Source organism: Podarcis tiliguerta (assembly GCF_965153285.1).
Source record: "Podarcis tiliguerta genome assembly, chromosome: 2".
Classification (NCBI taxonomy): domain Eukaryota; kingdom Metazoa; phylum Chordata; class Lepidosauria; order Squamata; family Lacertidae; genus Podarcis; species Podarcis tiliguerta.
In genome coordinates, this window is record NC_139535.1 from 32,199,071 (window position 1) to 32,220,234 (window position 21,164).

Below are 21,164 nucleotides of genomic sequence, written 5' to 3' on the forward strand. Positions count from 1 at the left end.
TTAAAGATAAGGTGGCAGACATTTCTCTCCCCAGACGTAATCACAGCAAAGCACCCTATTATCAACAGCATTAGGAACATTTTGAGATAACGGATAATGATTGAAATTATGCTAGAGATAATTGTTTTAGAAATGAAGATCCAAACGTGTGATCAACCTACTTCAGAAAGGTGAGCTCCAGACACTGATATAAGACCTAAACTGCTATTTCAACACATCATACAACAATATAGTGAAATAATAGATAAGTGATTAACTATGCATTGCACTTAACATCTAACATAGCACTCAGAGTGTAATCGCCCTAATTTGCAATTGTAAATCTCTTGTTATCAATTAATTTACACTGCACAAGTAACCATCTGATTATCTTCTTACATACCAGTATTTACACAGTAATTAAATTGTAACTAATTAGCATGTAATTGCACATACTTATTTGTACCTTGTAAAGTGAATGATGTATTTAAACATAGTTGAAATACTTGCAATTAAGAAAACATGAATACTTTTCATGTCACATAATTATGCATATGACTGAACAGTCTCCCAAGTGATTTGTCTGGGAGTGGGGTGCACTGATTGTCTCAGTTGGCCTTATGAATATAATTTTGAAGGAGTGTGCCCTTTCTTTACTTTTGTAGCTTAATACTTTTTAAACTACCCAGAGTTGGGAGTACCAATGAGTAATCAAAATATGCTTATTTCCAAGTTACACATTCATGCCACTTTAAAACGTTCCTCCAAATTTTACTCAGAATTAGAACTTACAGATGAGAGTCCTATTGGAGTCATCTGAAGCCATCTGAAGCAGTAAGATAATAACCTTAACACCTGGCATGGACAGATGCACACTGCAAAGTAACCATAACCGAAAGACTACCCTATTAAGATGCTTTTGGAGGATATGCTGTATGAATGTCATCAAGGGCAATGACAGTCGTGTGATTTGTCCAGTCATTTAAAGCTCAAGTTTTATTTTTATGTTTCTGCTTACCTTTCCAACAGTGTGAATTGCTCTGTAGAAAGGTTTTGACTTAAGAACAAAACTCTTATTCCCCTACATGTGAGCAATAATGGCACACTTGAATCTTATTGGTTCGGGTCCTACCCTCCGAAGCAGAAGAAAATAAGTTTGCTCCACCTTCCATGTATGACAACCCTTTATATACTTGAAGATGGCTATCGTATCTCCTCTCAGCCTTCCATTTTCCAGGCTAAGCATACCCAACTCTACCAACTGTTCCTCATAAGACTTGGTTTCCAACAACGGGTTTGATTCAAACAGCAACGGGCCCAGAAAAGAACCCTGCAGTACCCTACTTGTCACTTTCCCCCAGGATGATGAGAAACTATTTGTGAGCACTCTTTGATTCTCCAGAGGTTTTGTTTTATTGATGACAACATTTGCCCACCACCAGTCCACATGGACATGTTTCTGTGTGTTGTGTTACTCCAGAGGTTTGACTTCTGCAATGGCTGATTTTCCTCCTCCCTAGGGGCACCCCACCTGCATTGCTGTTTCAGGACAGTCCACTCTGCTCTGTCAATGAATCCTTCATCTTGCCCAATAGCTCGAAGAGTGAATAGGTGGGCCTCATGTTGCTGTATCTTCTTGTCCAGCGAGGCGACCAGCTTGCACTTGCTAAAGGTGTAGTTTTGTGCAACCTCAGACAGGAAGGCAAACATGGCACAGCAGCTCCTTCACCGTCGTCCTTGTCTCTTGGTCCTATGTCCACTGTAAGATAGCACTCCTGACCTCCCTCTCAAACTGCCTCAGTAAAACTCTGTTTACAAGTCCTAGTCACAAGCTTCCAGAGCCTGCAAACAGCTAAACAGAACTGCTACTTGCTGCTAACTTGATGATGGTGGCCGGGAAGATTGGGCTCCAAAGCCCAGAAGCCCAAGGTTGTAACCTGTTCTGGAAACCGTATGATAAAGGGCCAGTAAAAGTCAAACAAGCAAAGCGGACACATAAATAAGTAAAACAAGCAGGACATGAGTGCAACAGCACTCTTAACCTGCTGGAAAAGATTTAGAGATGTAACATAAATGTACTTGACACCAAGAAAGAAAGCAAACTTGCATTGCCTCCTCACTTAAAAAAGCAAAACAAAAACTACCTAAGATTGGCATACCATGTTAATTATACATTGTTATAAGTGGTGTAGTTGATTTATTCTATGCAAATAAGGAAAGAATCACTTAATCAGCAGTTCAAACACAGTATGTGTATCAACTGAAAGCAAAGCAAATTGCAATGTGTTTTATTTCAAGCTGAAAGGTAATGAATATGCCGGAGTGTCATAGTATGAACTATATTTTTAAGTAATCATTTATTTTCACTGACAGGTGCACTCCTCTTGCGTTTACCTAAGAAAGCTGCTTCCCAGCATATTTTTTCATATATTTCCTGTATCTTTATTTTTAATACATTGGAGTGCACAGATGATTCTCTCTAGAGCATATGAAAAGTATACATTAAATAGGAAGGAAAAAATAAGGTCGAACAACTAATATCCTTGGCTTTTAAATAAGCCTGTAAATCATGCTTTTTTCTTTACTTCTGACAATTGATGCAAATAGGTCGGATATCTAAGGATGATATTGTCAATACAAAGCCAGGAAGGTCAGTGTTCATTTCATTTGTAAAACTAATTACATCAAACAAATTTCATTTTCAAACCCCAGAATCAATTGATGTGTATAAATCTGTTCCCTAATGATGGATACATTCAGTTTGTTATCATCTTGTAACGTTTTGAGATTCAATTTTCACTTTTATGGAAGTGGTGAGCAAATTGCTTTTGCTTGTTTTACTATACAGTATTTAACTAATCCCAACGCTAGGTATTTCCCCAACAGAAAAAAAATGATACTTTCAAACTGTTTATTCCAGAATTAGAAGCACTCATATAAACTCTCATTCAGTTACATAGAATTGTGTACTAACTACAACAGAGTATTGGCTTTAAGGTACAGTAGGCTCACAATGTGTGGGGGCTACCTTCCGGGAGGTTGTGTTTGGGCAAAGGTGAAATTGTCTATACAGGAGTCAGAACCAGCTTGGAACTCCCCCACCCAACCCCCTCCCATGCAGCCATCCTGACCTTTCTGAAGCTGGTTTCCTGAGCAGGTCTCACTCCCACTTCTGCAAGATGGAGAGCTTTTAAGCTTTGCACCTTGCTTATTAGGCTCTACAAGACTTTCAAGAATCTGGGCTGTCCAAAATCTTGTGAAAGCCCCTCAGAGCCTATGTGATACCATCCCACAGCCTGGTAAGCATGTGTGTTTAACTTATGCGATTGCACCTGGCTGGCCACCAAGCACTTAGATCTGCAATAGCGAACACTGACTGCACAAGTTGCGAGTTGACTGTGCCCTGATCAGATATCTTACTTTTTTTTCTTGGTGGGTAGTGAACTGCTATAACTCTGTGAATTGACTTCATTTTACCAGCACAAAAAGTAACTTACAGCACCACAGGTAGTAAGTACATAGTGCTTGCAATTTCCCCATCCTCAGACCTTGCTAATTTGTACACATGTGCCACTCTGTATCTTTGATTATACCATCATATTCTACACCCAAAGTATTGGAAGAGGCCCTGCCTTGTATGCCCTGGATTTCATCCCATACTAGTCCTACTTAGGGCAGAACCATTGAAGTTAATTGAGATGACTAATTTAAATCCACTAGTTTCAATGGGTGTACTCTTGAGTAGGACTTAGTTGGATACAACCCACTTTGTTGTATGAATGCACGATAGCGGCTGTTCATATTCTTAGCTAAGGTACTAAAATCAACAGTCTTGCTTCCAATTAATTTATTTAGGAAAAGCACCTGGACACTGCAAGTTCATACTGATTTGTATTACAGAACAAATCACCCCAACTATTCCTCTTTAAACCTTGAAAGTTGGCTTAAGGAACACCTTCCTTCATCAGAGAGATTACACTTACCAGACATGTTTCGACTGATGTCAGACATTGTTTGTATGGAAAGGAAGTGAATATGCCTAAAATGTGTATAGAATAGATTTTAAGTTTCAGGTTTTCAAAAGTGTCTCGCTCTCCAGTTTAGCTGTCATCACCAATCTATTGTGTTAATGACAATGAATGAATTCATGAATAGGAGTAGAGCCTGTGATCCAAATATTGTATGACAAAAAGCTGTGATGTACTTTATAATTTATCAAGTACAGCTGGAAGATGAGTTAAACATGGCATTCCTTTTGGGCAAAATCACTGTTTCCCTGCACAAGAGAGTCAGCTTTCCTCTTACTGGCCCATGTAGACTTAGGATGGGAGGGAACGGGCCTGTCAAGATCACAGTTTCATCTTCTGGTAGTGGAAAGGGGTGGAATGGAATGAAACTATAGAACCACACACTTTTTAAATAGTTCACTTTAGTAGGATTCACCATTAGTAGCCCTGAAATTGTAACATCACTAACATAATCATATTATTAAACATACTTTATATTAAATATTACCACTTGATGCTTATTTTCCAGTATGCCCAGTTAGTTCACTGGATTCAAATACATCCTAAGTTTTCTATAGCAGGGGTTCCCAAACTGTGGTCTTTACATTGGTAATCTTCACATTCTAGTTCTTGTATAAAGAAATCTACATCCTCCACTTTCAAGCAAACCATGGTTTCTGATAGAGACTCCAGCCCAGGCTCACTATCTTAATGTGGGTTTTCTTCATCATCATCCATTTGTTCCCTTCATAGAATTTCATATCAGAAACTCTGATTTTGAATGGATTACAAATACATACAATTACCTTGAAGTATTGCTCAGGACTGCCTCTCTCCACGTGAACCTACCTGGGACCCTGATAACATCTTCTGAGGCCCTTCTTTATGTTCCTCCTACATAACAGGTCTTGAGAGTGGCAACATGAGAACGGGCCTTCTCTGTAGTGGCTCTCTATTTGTGGAATGCTCTCCCCAGAGAGGTTCTGCTGGCACCTTCATTATGCACCTTTAGGTACCAGGAGAAAATGTTCCTCTTTAACTACGCCTTTGGCTGATTGACATCCGATACCCTTTTGAAATGTGTTGTAGAAGGGGGAATTGTTGGGTTGTTTTTGTTTTTATAATGTATATTATGTTTTTTATACCTGTTATTTTATGTTGTGAACTGCCCTGAGATCTATGGTTATAGGGTAGTATACAAATTTAATAAATATTAATAATAGAAATAATAATTAAGGATAAACTGGTGGCTCTTCATGTTTGAGCCTTTTATGGTGCTAGAGTTCTCATCCTGGTCAACTGGATGCCTGTCGGAAGCTCACAAGCAGGATCTGAGTGCACTTACTGGTATAGAACAGGTTTTTCTTTGTAGACAGGATTCTTGAAAACCTCCTACACATTTTATTATGCCTTTAGCGAAAATTGCTTTATGCAAAAACATTTTCTGTTTGATAGACAGTTCTAGTACCAAGTCAAAATGGATAGCGATGGAATTCCCCATGGCTTTTGATATTGCTAACATATACACAGAACAATTGGAAGATACATTTATGGAGTTGAGTCCACATTTTCCCCCTCCCTCCATGAAGTGCTTCCTAATTGATGTTCACGCTATTTCATATGAAATGGGGACCTTTCTTTGGGTACAGCTGAGAGAGCAAACCTTAGTTCTGATGGGCAGAGTCATATTAAAAGAATGTCACTCGTCGTATCTTTGAATCCAATGTCATACTACTGTTCTTGACATTTACAGAAGGATGGCTACGGAAATTTCTGAGAAGCTTATAGCTTCACACAGTCTTACTGTAATGCATTATATACTGTTGTATAGGAGAGCATTATGTTTGTTTCACGGTAATTTCATAGTTATGACTCCCAGCGTGATCTCTGCTTGTGAAAGATGAAAGCACTTGAGTTGACGGAAGCTGACATACACTTGTTTTAAAGTGAAATTGCTTTGGACTTGCTGAGTACTGGGTGTTAACATAGTTTAAATGCATTAGATTTTAAGTGTAGAAATATGGTTTCTGTGTGGCCTGTAAGGATATAAGAACAACAAACACCTCAAATGTGTATCTACAACAGTGGCACAGACTGTACTTCAAAGAAAGATGGGTGAATTAATTTTTCAGTGCAGTGGAATTAAAAAACCCTCATCTTTCCTTATAGCTGATCCTTCTAAAGAGAGAAAAAAGCCTATAAGCTTCAATTCAGGCTTTTTTTTTCGGTTTTGAAAAGTCTCATGGTTTGTATATTTATTATTGTTCAAACACACATCTGCAGGCACAGACAAATATTACTAAAGTAACAAAATCAAAGCGGACAAAGTTCACTAATAAAATCACAACACACATTTTTATTAGTGCTATTAGCAATGAACACCATATGTCATGGAACTTCTCAAATTAATGTGATGAAAGGGTAAAAAACTAGAAATAGTGAATAAGTGAGCAATGGGAATAGAGTTTTCAAAGCTATGAATGCTTGAAAACCTATTTTTTTGTGATTTTAGCTTTATTTTGTACACATAACATCTTTTAGTGAATCCCACTCAGATCTGGGATGATGGAAGTGCCTAATAGGTCTTAGAAACTATGGATATTCAGTGAACTGCACAACTATATTACGTGCCCAATAATGTTTTCAGGTTTTGGTGTTAGACTAGCAGTGGCCCTTCTTCCTGGATGCCTGCTTTGCAAAATACTTTTGAACCTGCAGGCTTGTTCAAAAATAGTTTGTAGCATGACTGGAGGTTCCAGTATTTGGGTTCTTGAGCAGAAGGTCTGTTGTTGGAGGTCCTCCCTGAATTTGACATGGTGCCTTCCAGTAGTGCTTCACCAGTAATGGGGCCAAAACTGGAGCATTCCGGGGAGATGTCTGGGTGGCCAGGGACCCATGGAATTCTCAGCTCCCTTGTGGGAAACTACTGCCGCTTGAGAGCTGGCACAATTAATTCATTCCCATTGGATGCAATGGGAAGGGGGAAGGGGGGGGGATGGTTGTTTCCACCTTCTGCCTTAGCCAGTGCTGGCAGGGCTTAGGAAACGAAGGTTGCTGTTCTGCAGATTACCCTCCACTGCTAAGAGTTCTTTGTGGTTGTCTGTGCAAAGGGGGAAAGGGAGAAAACCCACTGGGCATTCACAAAGCCTTGGACCCCAGTTCCAGATTGCAGCCTGCATGTGATACTTTGGGTAGATCCTTTTGTTGATCATCAAGACAGCATTGCCTTGGGCTGCCATACGTCTGGATTTCAAAGGTGGAATTGACGTCTGGGGGGATTTCCAAAAGGTGTGGCTTTGTCCTGGATCTTAGGCAAGTTAATTGAAAATTGACAACTTTGAAAGCTTAAAGTTCCCCAATGTCCAGGTTTTCCTTAAATTTTGGTGGTGTCTTGGTTTTTATTTTTTGAAATATGGCAACCCTAACTTTGTCTTTAGCTTGCTTTATAAACTGCTTGACAACAATCAGTCCTCATCACATTGGTTCATATGAACATATGTGTTCAAATGAATTGCCTCCAGTAGTATGAACCTCTAGAGTTTATATCAAAGTCTACATAGCTATTACACAAAATCTCAAATATTTGCCTTCTTGAGCCCTCGTTATGTACAGATTTGGGTAGAGCTCAGTCTCTGTCTCTCGAAGCCTCGGTGTTATTCCCATTCTGAGAGGCCTCAATTCCACACACTTCAGATCAAGCCATAATGCTTGAGCTGGAAGAAAACTCTTCCCTCCAGCTAATCTGAATGAAAGCTACAACAGCGCAGAGAATAAAAGAAGTGGCACTAATACTGCAGAAACCAGTCTGCTGCTCTCTCTTGGAGTTTATGAACATGACTCACAAGTGCTGGCTAAGACATGTCAAAATTGGACTCCAGGTTAGTCTAATTATATGTGCGTAGTACATACTTGTTATGATGGAGCTGTAACCCTTCCATTCTGAAACAGTAACACATAATTCTACCTCCAAAATTATAGCTAGCAAAATTGTTAAATAAGCTAGGAAGTAAGTGAGTAGACTAATGAATCCAGTAGGAGCTTTACTTCAAGGTTCAATTAAAGGCAAGGAATAAGGATATTCTTTTCTTTCTATTTTTTGCTGGGAAGAGAATAGCTTCTAAACATACTTTGGTAGTTCTATACAGTGGTACCTCAGGTTATATACGCTTCAGGTTACAGACTCCACTAACCCAGAAATAGTGCTTCAGGTTAAGAACTTTGCTTCAGGATGAGAACAGAAATCGGGCTACAGCGGCGCAGCAACAGCGGGAGGCCCCATTAGCTAAAGTGGTGCTTCAGGTTAAGAACAGTTTCAGGTTAAGTACAGACCTCCGGAACGAATTAAATACTTAACCTGAGGTACTACTATATAGCTGCTTATTTTTTGCTATTCACATTGGGTTGCATTCTCGTGGCAGTTTATTCATTTCTTCAATGTTTCTCTGTTAATTTCCTTCTTATAGTTGAGCTTTCACACAAGCTAAATGGATTTCCAGAGATATAACAAAATATAGCTCATGCCATTTGTTTCCAGAAAAAAAAAAATCTGCTTGTAAATAACATGTTCCTTTGCTACTACATCTTTACTTGCTCCACATCACATATTGCATTAGGTATGGGGTAGGTGTGTCAGCTGGGCCAAATGTCGTGCACAGGTGATGTGCTGTCAGGCTGGCAGAAAAGCCCTTCTGTCTGTTGTCCCATGCTGTAAGCAGAAACAGACACACTGCTTCTCAGTAATTAACTTTATTGCTCAGTAGCCAAGGAGTCAGCACATGACACATGCATCAGATAAGCAAGTCAGTTGCAGAAGCTAAAGTCCCTCTTCATCCCTTATTTATACCTCCCTCCTTGCATTTTTTTTGCTGTGTCTCGGCTTTTATTAATTGTTCTAGCCTTTTCTCAACCCTTCATTCCTGCGCTGAGAGCGAGGGAGGGGAAGGAACCAAATCAGGACTGTATTGTAGAGCAGGAGGCACAGCCCTTGTTCCTTCTCTATCAGCGTCTGTGGCTACTACAAGCCTCTCCCCTTCACCCAGCGGCGTAGCTAGCCAATCGGGTGCCTGGTGCGGTGTGTGTCCTGTAGCCAAGAGCAGGGCGAGCCGCCCATGGGGGTGGGGCAATCTGCGCCCGTGGGGGTGGGGAGATCAGCCTGTGGGGGCGGGGTGAGCTGCCCATGGGGGCAGGGAGAGCCTTTCCTACGCCTCCCCCCTCAGCTTTAGGACGGCTGAGGGAGAGGCAGTATGCAGACGCAAGTCCCATGCTGACTTTTCAGGCAGCGCGAAACCTGCAGGCACCTAAGCCACCACGTCACTCCTAAAAAGTTTCGTGAACCCATTTTTTATTTTAAAAAAACTCATTTTGTCACACACTCCCCTCAGTGATGACACCCTGCTTTTAGAAATGGAAACCTACTTTTAGAAATGGAAAGGACCCACCTCCCTTTTAAGTAGACAGTATGTAACTAGAGAACATGTTCTCCTTCATACGAAGAAATAATCCAGTATTGTTTTTTCACAACTCCTGCCTAGCAGCTCTTCATAAAAATATTGTCCCTGCTCCACCAACCAACCAGCCAACCAAAACCACATTACCCTTTGCTTTTAGGCAAGCTCTCTCCCCTGTATCCACTCATACCTAGACTGTGAAGAGCTGTATTTAAGTGGGAAAGCATCTGTTTTGCATGATGAAGATTCCAAGGTTCAAACCCTGGCATCTCCAGATGGGGCTGAGATTGGCCCCTGCCTGAAATCGTGGAAATTGTGGAAAAGCCACTGTCAGTCATTGTAGACAGTACCAGGTCAGATGGTCCAATGCTCTGACTTGGTATAAGCTAGCATTCTGTGTTCCTGTGTGCTGATTCTGGTACACCCAACAATCCATTCTCAATAGCTAGGAAGAAAGCACAGTGAACACAATGATTTCCGCTGCCAGAGTACAATCCGGGTTTTGTCATACTTCTTGGCAACATCTGCATTCTTCAGAAAACAGCAGCCCAGTGGGGAGCTTAGGAGCAGTTGGTATAAAACCTATATTTATATCTTTTATCTTAAGCAGGGGATTGGGGAAAGAGGCCAGTGATCTCTAGACAGTGCTTTATTTCTGACAGAATTCCATCACTCCCCGCTCCACAGTTGGCAGCCATTGTGTGCCGTGACACTTTTATCTAGATGTAATTACTGACACCCCATTTCTTACCCAAAAAAGCACTGGATCAAGCTAATTGTTCGCCTGCAGGTGCTGGTGCAAGTCCATGGAAATGTGGGGCGAGGGATGAAGAAGAACTCTAGAAAATGAGAGGCAAGTGCGAAGGAGCAGAACAGTATATGCATTCAAGTGGGAACTGAAGGAGCTTGAAAATGATGTTGCAGTTTCCTGCTCTGTATGGTTTAGGTGTTCTTCTCTTCGCATATGGAGAGAGGCAGATTGACTGTTCTTCTTTGTCTTGGGATGTCAGAGAATTCCTCCAGAAACAGGGGTGGAAATTGCTAATATTTGCTTAAGTCCAGAGAAGTAATCAATCCAGTGAATGTGATTGTTGTTATCATTCCACAAATGGTACCTAATTGATTAATTCCCGCCTCCCTTATCATTATGTTTCCCTTTCATTAAAATAAATGGAGTTGAATTACATAATTAATTATATAAAAGCACTTAAGAAATAGGTTAGCTTGAGAAATAGTGACTGGCTGACATGACTGACATGAGATGCGAACCTTGGTGTCATCAGTCCTAGTTTCACTAACCACTATACTCTACTGGTTTTCCAGTGATTTAATTGCACAGAAATGGTTAACTAGAAGTGTTTGTGAATATAAAAAAATCTCCTTTTTGGAATTTTAGATTTTGTCTCCAGATTTTATGACCTTGTGTGATGATGTGCCTGCCCCCCCCCCATAGTTCCCTCAAGCTGTTTGTTCTACTCCTGGATCCACTACTGTAACTTCATAATATTAGGAAATGGACAAAAAGGATCACAATACATTTATTGAAATGGAATAATACAATGTAGGAACACTTTATGGAACAGTCTTTCTGTTTCATGCAGCTACATGATCTGTCAAGGGAGTCATTCTAAATCTTCTTTCTGGCCACTTGATGGAGGCAACAGCTTAAATACTTTGATCTGTTTTTTAAGTTGATGCTTCAGGTAGTTGATTAGATGCTGATTTGTACTGTAGTTTTATGAGTTGTGTTTGTAGTCTCCATGTTGTGTGTCTGATGAACTTTATGTATTATAAACATACAGCAAAAACCATTTGCTGGAATAACAATTACAACCCATCATTGCTGCTAAACACTGAACTAGGATCTATTTGGCTATATCCTAGAATGAGAAGTTTAGTAGAATCCAAATATTCTTAAGTGCTTCATATTTTAACATTTTCCGAGGTAGCAGCATGATTTTAAAGTAAAAAAGAAAATGGACATGGTTAAAAGCAGTGTATATCTTCTTTAAAAAGTAAAATAAAACCTTAGTTCTCCATTCAGGTAGGTAGCCGTGTTGGTCTGACACAGTCGAAATAAATAATAATAATGAAAAAATTGTCCAGTAGCACCTTAGAGACCAACTAAGTTTGTTCTGGGTATAAGCTTTCGTGTGTATCTGAAGACGTGTGCATGCAGAACAAACTTAATTGGTCTCTAAGGTGCTACTGGACAATTTTTTAATTTTTTAATTTATTTCAACTTAGTTCTCCAGTTTTGATTAAAATCACACTGATTCCTGTGGTACCAACTTCATGACCACCCACTTTTCATATTCACTACATCCTAAGCAGCAACTTCTTTTTTGTAGTAATTCCATCCCAGTTTCCATGAAAGGCACCAAAATCCAGCATAAAGGCTCTCCTGACAATCACCTTTGGCTTTTAAATCCAGAATTTGGACCCAGTCATTTTCACCCCGGCCATTTTAAGGGAAACACATGCTGAGATTCTTTGTGCAGCTGGAGACTGTTAGTTCCAGCTTTGAGACTGCTGACTTTGGCACGCTGAGAGCATCTGGGCAAACAAGAGAAGCGGAAGGTTCCAGAGGGGCTTGGCAGGCTGAAAAGAGCTTGTTCTGCCCGAAGTCAGTTTTGGACAGCTGGGTGTTGAGTCCAGGCTGCCGAATGATGAGGTTCAAATAGCTACAGGTGGAATAGCTGAACTCGGAGCATTGAGAGCTGTGCACACAGGAGGCCTGAGAGTAGCGCATAGCTGTCAAGAGCTGCTCAAGAGAGAATAAAGAGGTAACTCAAGTAGAAGGAAGGAAGCAGTGATTCATAGAGTGGAATAATCCAGGGGAGTGCTCGGTTTGGCATTTTTTGTTTTTAATTCATGATTTTGCTATGCTAAATTAGCCTTGTGCATGTAGATAAATATTCAGATCCCTTTTGTGTACAGGAGGAATATTCGGAGGAAAGCTAATTCTTGTAAGAATAGCGTAATGTTTCTAAGCAACAGAAACATTACTCTTCCTCAATTTTATAATTTGTATTGATTCATAATAGCACCTCCAAACAATTTTCAGGGAAATGGATCAGTCTGCTTATATTCACTGTTTTTAAAATTGAAGGCTGAATCTAATTAGTAAAATAACTTATTTTAATCAATACACATGGTAACATTACATATGTGTTCTTACAGGTGATGGTGAACTGAATCAGGACTCTGTATCATGCCTTGAAGTAAGTAGAGTTTGAATCTTAGTGTTGTTGCTTATTCTGTCGCATCATAATGATTTGTCTCTTAATATTTTGTCCCAAGCTTCTTCTGAAAAATGGCAACTTGTGATGACAGATGGGTCTGTTTATTTTCATCTGAGGCAAGATCAGGGAAGGGGGGCTGTTCACACGATAAGTTCTGAAAAAAACAACACTTTAACCTATCATTTGTTCAGCCTTGATCAGATTCAGAATTTGAACTGAGTTGAATTAGAGGTTGGCAGTCACTGAGTGAATCAGAAGTTCTGGACAGATTCACATAGACCCTACTTGGCACCTTAGGTTGATAGCATTGGGAGTGTGGAGCAATCTGAGAGAATAATTCCTTAGATATACTTTCAAGCTAAATTCATATTTTTTTGTTAAATTTTATGAAATCTGTACGTTTTGGGGGAAAGCACAGTTTTGAAATACTGTGACTGCAGAATAGGCATGATCCAATCCAGAAAGTTGTTTTGAAGTAGTTCAGTATGTAGAGCACATTCTTTTTTCCCACTCAACAATACATTTACAAACAGTAAAATACCTAAAAATAAGAGGAAATATATTGGTCCTATTGTTTGAAGGCCAATTCTTTGCTAAAAGACGAGTTTCCTTATATCAATCATAGTCTATTGAAGGAGGTTATGCCATTGCAGTATTGGTACAGCTCGCATTACATTCTTGGTCCTAATTGGTGTAAGTGTGGGTCCTCTACTAAGTGATAGAACACTTGCTTTACATGCAGAATGTCCAAAGTTCAGTCCCTGGGATTTCCAGGTAGATCTAGTAGAGCCCCTGCCAATCAGTGTAGATGATAATGAAGAAGATGGGTCAACAGTCTGAATCAGTATAAGGCAGCTTCCTGTGTTCCTTGCTTGTATAAACTGTTATTGTGTTATTGTGAAATCAGTTCCATGATTTCTCAATGAAGATAATTTTACCTTCGAGTTACACTAAGATGGTTGAATCATAACTACCTTGCTCATTCCCTAATGTAGTCCCTATGTCCCCTGAGAGACAGGTGACACTTGAGAAAGGTGTGGGATTGCTGCTGAAGAGTGAAGTTGGGTGGAAGATGCAGAACCCACCCTTGTGCAACTACTATATATGCCATCTTCATGCACTAGTATCTGTTCAAATCCTGCTCTTTGCAGATTTTCAGATTATTTATATGTGAGGGAGAGATGCATGAGTGAATTGTATTTCCTGTTGTTGTGCAGCTGATGTGATGTTCACAAAGGATGTTGAATAAAGGAAGTTATAGACTCTGTATAAAAATCTAATGAGCAGTTTATGTGCTACAGTAGTTTATAAAGACACACAGAATTGCTGAGCTTGAAGTTCTATATGGGACAAACTAAAGTGTTGAAACCACGGCTGCTACAGCTTTATTTTTGTTCACACAAAAAACCCAAAACTTTTTAAGAATAAGTATGATAAATCCTTGAAAGTAGTTTTTATTGCACCAACTCTTTTTGAAGGAGCTCTTGTCTGCAGCTACGTGCCAGGCTACTTCTGTATTCTGCGCAGTCTACAAAGTCTTCACAATCATCTTTTGAAAGCTAATATGTAGGGGATTTTGAAATTTTGAAATCAATTAATAATCTACTGAATCATTTCCCCAGTGCTGTTCTTTTACTCTCAGATTTTATTACTCTGTCTCTACTGAGTGGTTGCAGACGAGCAGATCATTAAAATATTTATTTTGTCAATTGTTCTCCTTTTTCCAGATTTGAATTATTCATATGTTTCTCTTGGGTTGCTAGCATGTTGTTGAGAATGCTAATTGACCTTATTTTATTGTTTGAAATAATAAGAGAATTGAAGACATTTATTTTCTGAACTGGACGATTCAGTTTCAACTCAAGATGTCTTTTCCAAAACATTTTCCCACTTCTTTCTATTTCCTTCTTCTGTTGTGCATTGTTTAGACAGTTTTCAGTTTCCAAATATGAAGAAAGGATTTTTATATTTAATGCAGGATTTTTAGATTCTCTTCTAAGAAGTGCAGTGCTGGGAATTCTGTAGTTAATGCTGGATGCAGTGTTTTGGCACACTGAGAACTCTTCATATGCATTATCTCAGTAGAAGAAGAAGAAGAAGAAGAGTTTGGATTTGATATCCCGCCTTTCACTCCCTTTAAGGAGTCTCAAAGCGGCTAACATTCTCCTTTCCCTTCCTCCCCCACAACAAACACTCTGTGAGGTGAGTGGGGCTGAGAGACTTCAGAGAAGTGTGACTGGCCCAAGGTCACCCAGCAGCTGCATGTGGAGGAGCGGGGACGCAAACCCGGTTCCCCAGATTACGTGACTACCGCTCTTAACCACTACACCATACTGGCACCATACAGTAATCCTTTCAGTTGACCTACAAGTTAGATCAGTATTATTATCCCCATACTACTGTGGGTGGCTGAATGTCATCTAGCACGTTCATAGCACAGATGTAAAATTTGAACTGGGAAATTTTCACAGCTCATATTGTAACACTTATCTGTCTGTCTGTCTGTCTATCTAATATTCACCCTGCTTTTCAAATGAAAGAGGTCCCCAGATTGGCTTATAAATATCAGTAATAAGACAGTCCTTGCTCATAGGCTTATAATCTACATGACACAAAAAGAAAAGCAATTTGGAGGGGGGGAAAGCAGATTTCAGAACTAGGTATTAGTTAATGTTTTAAAGGTGATCCAGGTTGGTTGTTCCGGGAGAGTTTGTAGAAATCATCATTAAATATAGAATCACCAAGCGTACAGAAGAACAAGTCTGGCTGAAGAAGAAAACAGCATGGCGTCTGCAAGAATAAGCAAAATAGAGTTCTTTGAATGTCAATGAGCATATAGATAAAGATGATTCAGTCAACACTGTGTGCTTAGACTTTTCAAAAAGAATTTGATGAAGGCTTGCAACTTTTAAGGAAAGTTACTTCCTGAAATGATTACCTGTTTCAGTAATATCTGTATTTCTCCATGTAAATCTTTTCTACTTCCAAGTGAATACCAGTAAAAGGTAAGAGGAGAGGGTCTTATACCCACGGATATCTGAACAAGTGCCCTGTATGTGAACCTGCTGTTTACTGATTCTCTTAGATAGTTTAGTGTTGTCTTCTTCAATTTCATTTGCAAATCAAATATGGTCCAAACCCAATTTGTTTTACATGGCGTTTTTTTGCCTACAGTATTTTTCCATATTTCATGATATACGAGTAGCACTGTGGTTTACAAGTGAGCATTTAGTCTTCTCTGCAATCATTTTGCAGCTGCTGAATATTTATATTCTTACATCAAGCATACATGAATCCTACTATAATTCCTTAATGCAAATGTGACATTTTATGCTGACTTTGTAATATGCAAAGAACGTTCTGCTGAAGTATGATAAATTCTTAAAAAACCCAAACCCCATTCCTGACCCCCTTACTTAGTACAAGTCTTTACTATCATTGGCTTTCCCTGTTTCACTTTATATTGTGTGTGACCCTTGGAATGTAAAAGTGTAATTTGTGTCCTTGCGCAAGTAATTTCCTTTATGTTTGGTGGGTCAGCTGGATGCTTTCCTAAAATAAAATTTGATCCACTAACTACTCTGATCTAATCCCTAATGAATGATTAGTGTTATGGGTTCTCCTGGAGAACTTAGGAGTTTCTTCTTCAGCATAGCTTTATTTGTTTCCATTCTTTGGTCCATGGTATACGCGGTGTCTGCTGGACTTTTTAATCCCTTGTATTAACAATATTTCCATTTTTGTTGCTCAGTTCTCCTTCTTTACTTTCCAGTTTCTTTGCCACATAATTCCTTTTAAACCACCTTGACCTTTCTATGGTCAGCTGTGCTTGATTTGTAAGGACATTTCCACATTCAAAATTCACCAGAATAAAACTTCTCCAGTGCTTCTTTACATGCCCTTCTTATGGCTGTGGGTCATTAGTTGATACTTTTGGTAATTGTGGTGAGCTTGGCACTATGTATTCTGCATTCTGTATAGCACTAGGCCTTAAGAACTTAAAAGACACGTCGGATCAGACCACAATATATGGTTTATCATACTTCTTCCCACAGAAAGGCTGCAAGCAGGGCATGAAGGTGACAGCACTTTCCTGCTGTTTTCTTCCTAGCAACTGATTAATATAAACTCAGAATTTGGCTAATTGCAAAATTTGGCTTGCACAAAATGTGGCAGTGTGAAGGGCTCCTGTTCACAAAGCCAGCCTGGATTACATCACCATTCTAACCCCCCCCCCCTTCAGCTGATAACCAAAATGCTGTGGTTACTGAATATGCTGTCTTCATTAGTGTTTTGGTGTTGTTTGGGGAGCTGATGCAGGTAATATGCAAACCAGTGACACTGACCTGCTGTCCAGCATTTCCTATAATGGCCTTATTCAGATGCTATATTAAACCATAGTTTGAAACAAAATTTCACACAATGCTGCTCCCCTACCATACTTCAGACAAAACAAGCCAGACTTTGGTTCACTGTATTGTCTGATCCAAGATACTTGATTTGTTTCCTCCAAACAAATCATGGGTGATAGATAACCGAGGTTGTTTTTTTTTCTTTGCTTAATGCTCATAGCTCATTTGTAAGAAAACAAGCCATGAGCCTAGGTTAGGCGAGATAACAATTCAGGCTATGCTTCTTGATCTGAGGCATGGCAGCAACAGGAGTGAGGGAAGAAACAATGGTTTAATGTGATGTGTGAGCCAAGCCAGTATCCAAAGTAGAAAATTTGTATTTTCCCCTGCAGACCAATGGGCAGGCTGCAACCACATTAGGACATCTGGCAGTTCACAGTAGGAAGACATGTGGAAGTTAAGCTTCAGGTGTTGTTTATACCAGGCTTCAAGTTAAAACTGTACAATCATAAATTAAATCACAAAAAATGAGAGAATAAAATCATGTAGATTTTTTAAAAGAACAAGAGCAAATGAACTACTGAGAGAGAGAACTAGAGGTAACCTTCCAGCCTAAAGGTAAATGTTCTTATCCATTATTTAGAATTACATTATGTGGTGACCCAAGGAGGACCTCTGGCTAGATTGGAACCACAACTGACACAAAGTTTTGCTCCATGCAATAGATGTCCCACAAAAAAGTTTCCCCACATAAGGCCTCATTTGCAGATTTTAATGTTTGAGGATATTTGTACGCAGGATATTACAAAGGAACATGGACAACACAGAACAGAAGTTACCCATGGTTCCTGACACCCTGCCTCTCCACCATCAAATAATGGCTTTCATTAATACCATAGAAGTTACTACTTCCAGTGATAGGCTTGTCTTTTGCTTCATTCTTTGTGGTATCATTGCAGTGATTTGGTTTAATGAAATAACATAGTTACTGTATAGGCATTCCCTGTGTCTTAACAATTTAAATTCTACTCAAGTACTCTCTATTTTAATGCAATACTTATTTGGATTAGTATTCTGAAGTAGTGTCAGACATCAAATACAGCTAATTTTCTCCCATATAACTAGATTTCTGTATTAAAAAAGTGTAAGCTCTCTGGGAGAAAGAGAAAATGCTTGAGTTTTTAGAAATTGTGTAGACATACCCTCAGGTTAAACAGAGAGCACAAGCACCCAACAGAAGTCATCTTAATGTTTCTGCTATAGACTGCTTTGTCACATGTATGTCTCAATGAATCACACAACCAAGTATTGTGTTTCCCATGGATTCAGTGTGATGTTTGGCCATGATAAAATCTCTGCTTATCCAGGGATCACATTAGATGCCCTAATCTGTTTCATAGGGCTGCAATTTGGGGATGAGAGAATAAAAGAGATGTAAAGCACATTGTACACTGAACTATGGTGTTGAAATGATTGATAAGTAGTCACTTATTAGGCTTGGCTAAGCTGGATGCTGCTGTGCTTTGTTGCTAGATATATAATGTAAGGTGGGAGTTTTTGTATGTGTTAGTTCTCATCAGGGCAGCACTACTGAAGTCACCATCTGATCTCAGTGAGCTAACCAGCATTATTATATTTTCAGCAAATAGTAAATTGCTTCTTTATAGTTTGTTGTATGCTGCATCCTGGAACCTTCAGGATTTAAGCTTGTATGCTACATCAAGAGATGATGTAACTGGAGAAGGATGTCCAGACGATTTTGCCATCTATGACTTGCTCTTGAATTCTGTTTATTGATTCTTGTTGCTCAAGCACATAATGCTCCAAAAACCAAACCAAGTGCCTATTAAGTCAGCAAGTGTCGTTGCATGTTTAGAAAGGAGAAAAATAAATCTGCATTAAGCAAATCCACTTTTCTGCACTTAGCTCAGGATGCTGAATAGAGATCATTATGGCTTTCTAGGAAAGCTAAGAACTAATTCAGTTAAATATGGACTGCAAATAAACATTGCCACAAACTGCTGTCACCAGCAATTGATAATGGTGATGAGTTTTTAATCTGTATTGCACAAATGGCTATTATTATTTTTTTTTAAAAAAGGCTTCCAATCTGTCCACTTCAATTGTGGGTTTAGGGATTTTGTATTATCAATGTAATTTCTGCTGAAATGAAAATAACACATGATGATAGACATCGCGTGAAATATCCAGCTATTGTACTGTGTGCTTTGTATATAGCATATTTGAATGGGACATGTGTTAAATATGTCTTTATTGAAACATTTACTAAGTGTGATGGTGGTGGTATAAAATTGTCTCCATGTAGAGCGCTGTGAGTTGGCCAGTTTTCTGGCACATCCATTGAGAAGTGGCCAAAATACACCAGTTTAATAATGTTTCTTCTTGGAACGGTTTGTGTTGTTCTGTCAATTGCTTCCCTTTCACCTACAGTTTGTGTTCCCTATGTTGTCTTGCCCATTTCAGTGCATCAAAAAATGGAGGAAATTGCAGGGGATTGTTTTTCTGAAAACCCAATGAGTATTCACAGTCTTTTCAGCATTTAAATTGGGAAGGTGGTTATTCTACCCAATCTGAGGACCTGATTTTCTCTTCCTGGTTAACCATTTTCCTACAATGAAGATGGCTCCTTCCAGATTGAGGAGTCTTGTAGCTGCTGTAGCTACAAGTAAGTAGATTGTAATGATTGACGGGCGGCATTCTGGGATATCTAATGGAGAAATAACTTCTTAAAAATAAGAGAAAAGTAGGGATGAGGGGGAAATTCAATTCAGTCTGCATCCTAGATTCATACTTTCTGAAACAATTCATGAATTGAACCACAGATGTCATGTGAAAGCCACACTTCTCTGAATTTTGCAGTGTAGTTCTACAGCCAAAGAATGTGCATATACTAAACTGTAGATTAAAAATTTGTATACAGATAGAAATAAAATATGAAAATGCATTATATAAGAGGAAATTGCTTTGCATATATCAGACAAAAAATGTATATTAAGTAAAGTTCACAATGAAAGGATGAAGAAGAAGAAGAAGAAGAAGAAGAAGAAGAAGAAGAAGAAGAAGAATATTTGAAGATTCAGGACAGATAAAAGAAAGTGCTTCTTTATGCAGCACATAGTTATGTGGAACTGACTCCCAGGCATGATGGCCACCTACCTAGATGGCTTTAAAAGAGCATTAGACACACCTGAAGGCAGCAATGCTTCTGAATACCAGTTGTTGGAAACAATGGGAGAAGATTGTCCTCTTGTGCTCAAAACCTGCTTGTAGGTTTCCCAAAGGCATTTGGTTGGCCGCTGTAAGGACAGGATGCTGGGCTAGATCAATGGCCTGATTCTGCAGGTCCTTTTTATGATTTTTTTTTTATTGTTCTTCATACTTTTTAATTCTAGAATGTTGTGTACATGTAAGCAAAGAGAAATGCTTGATCTAAGTGTTCCAACATTGCAAGGAGGGGGAAATGAGTGAAGTTTCTTCAACAAATATGTTCATGTTGTAACTATTAGTCTGAATTGCATTGTTGAGAAAGTGAACATTGTTGAGAATTGTTGAACAAGTTGACATTTTCAGTTGTGGAGAAAATCTGCTAAGTGGAAAAACAAGTATGCATTGTCCTGACACCAAAGAGATTCAGTCACAAATTGCTTACATGTAAGGGCAGCCAAGCACTTCCATTGCACTCGTGAGTGATGTTTTTAAGGCTGTCCCTTCTTGTTATTATTACAATCAAATGTAAAGCAAGTCAAACAGAAGTACCCTTTTTAAACTGCTCAAAAGTAAGGAGCTAGAGTTCTAATGTGTTCAAAAGTGGCTAGAGTTTAAACATAAAGAGCTCTGGGCTAAACTGATTTTTATTAAATAAAAGAAGGTAAGGAGTTTTTAGTTAAGAGCTGCTGCTGTCATGGAAAGTGCTTTTGATGACCTGGTTTGTAAAGAAGTTCACTATTGTGAAAAATGAAATGTTGGGGTGCTAGAAGGAAAAGGGTGGAGAGATACTGGGTCTGAAAAGCATTTCAGGGAAAGGGGTATTTTACTAATATGGATTTCTTCCCTCAATAATACTTATCTAGTGTACCTATTACATTATTTTTCATGACAGAAAGCGGTTCATTT

The 21,164-nt window shown here is 39.1% G+C and overlaps 1 protein-coding gene across 8 annotated transcripts in view; it reads left to right on the top strand.

The window, feature by feature from the left end:
• The window catches only part of LOC310670124 (contactin-4), a 506,424-nt gene that overhangs the window by 39,730 nt on the left and 445,530 nt on the right, over positions 1-21,164 (top strand). For 6 of the 8 annotated variants that reach the window (XM_083424800.1, XM_083424806.1, XM_083424811.1 and 3 more), the window contains exon 2: positions 12,617-12,657. The exons of the other annotated variants lie outside the window; for them this stretch is intronic. The gene's annotated coding sequence lies outside the window, so the exon portion shown is untranslated. The remainder of the gene's footprint in view (positions 1-12,616; positions 12,658-21,164) is intronic. 8 annotated transcript variants of the gene reach the window in all.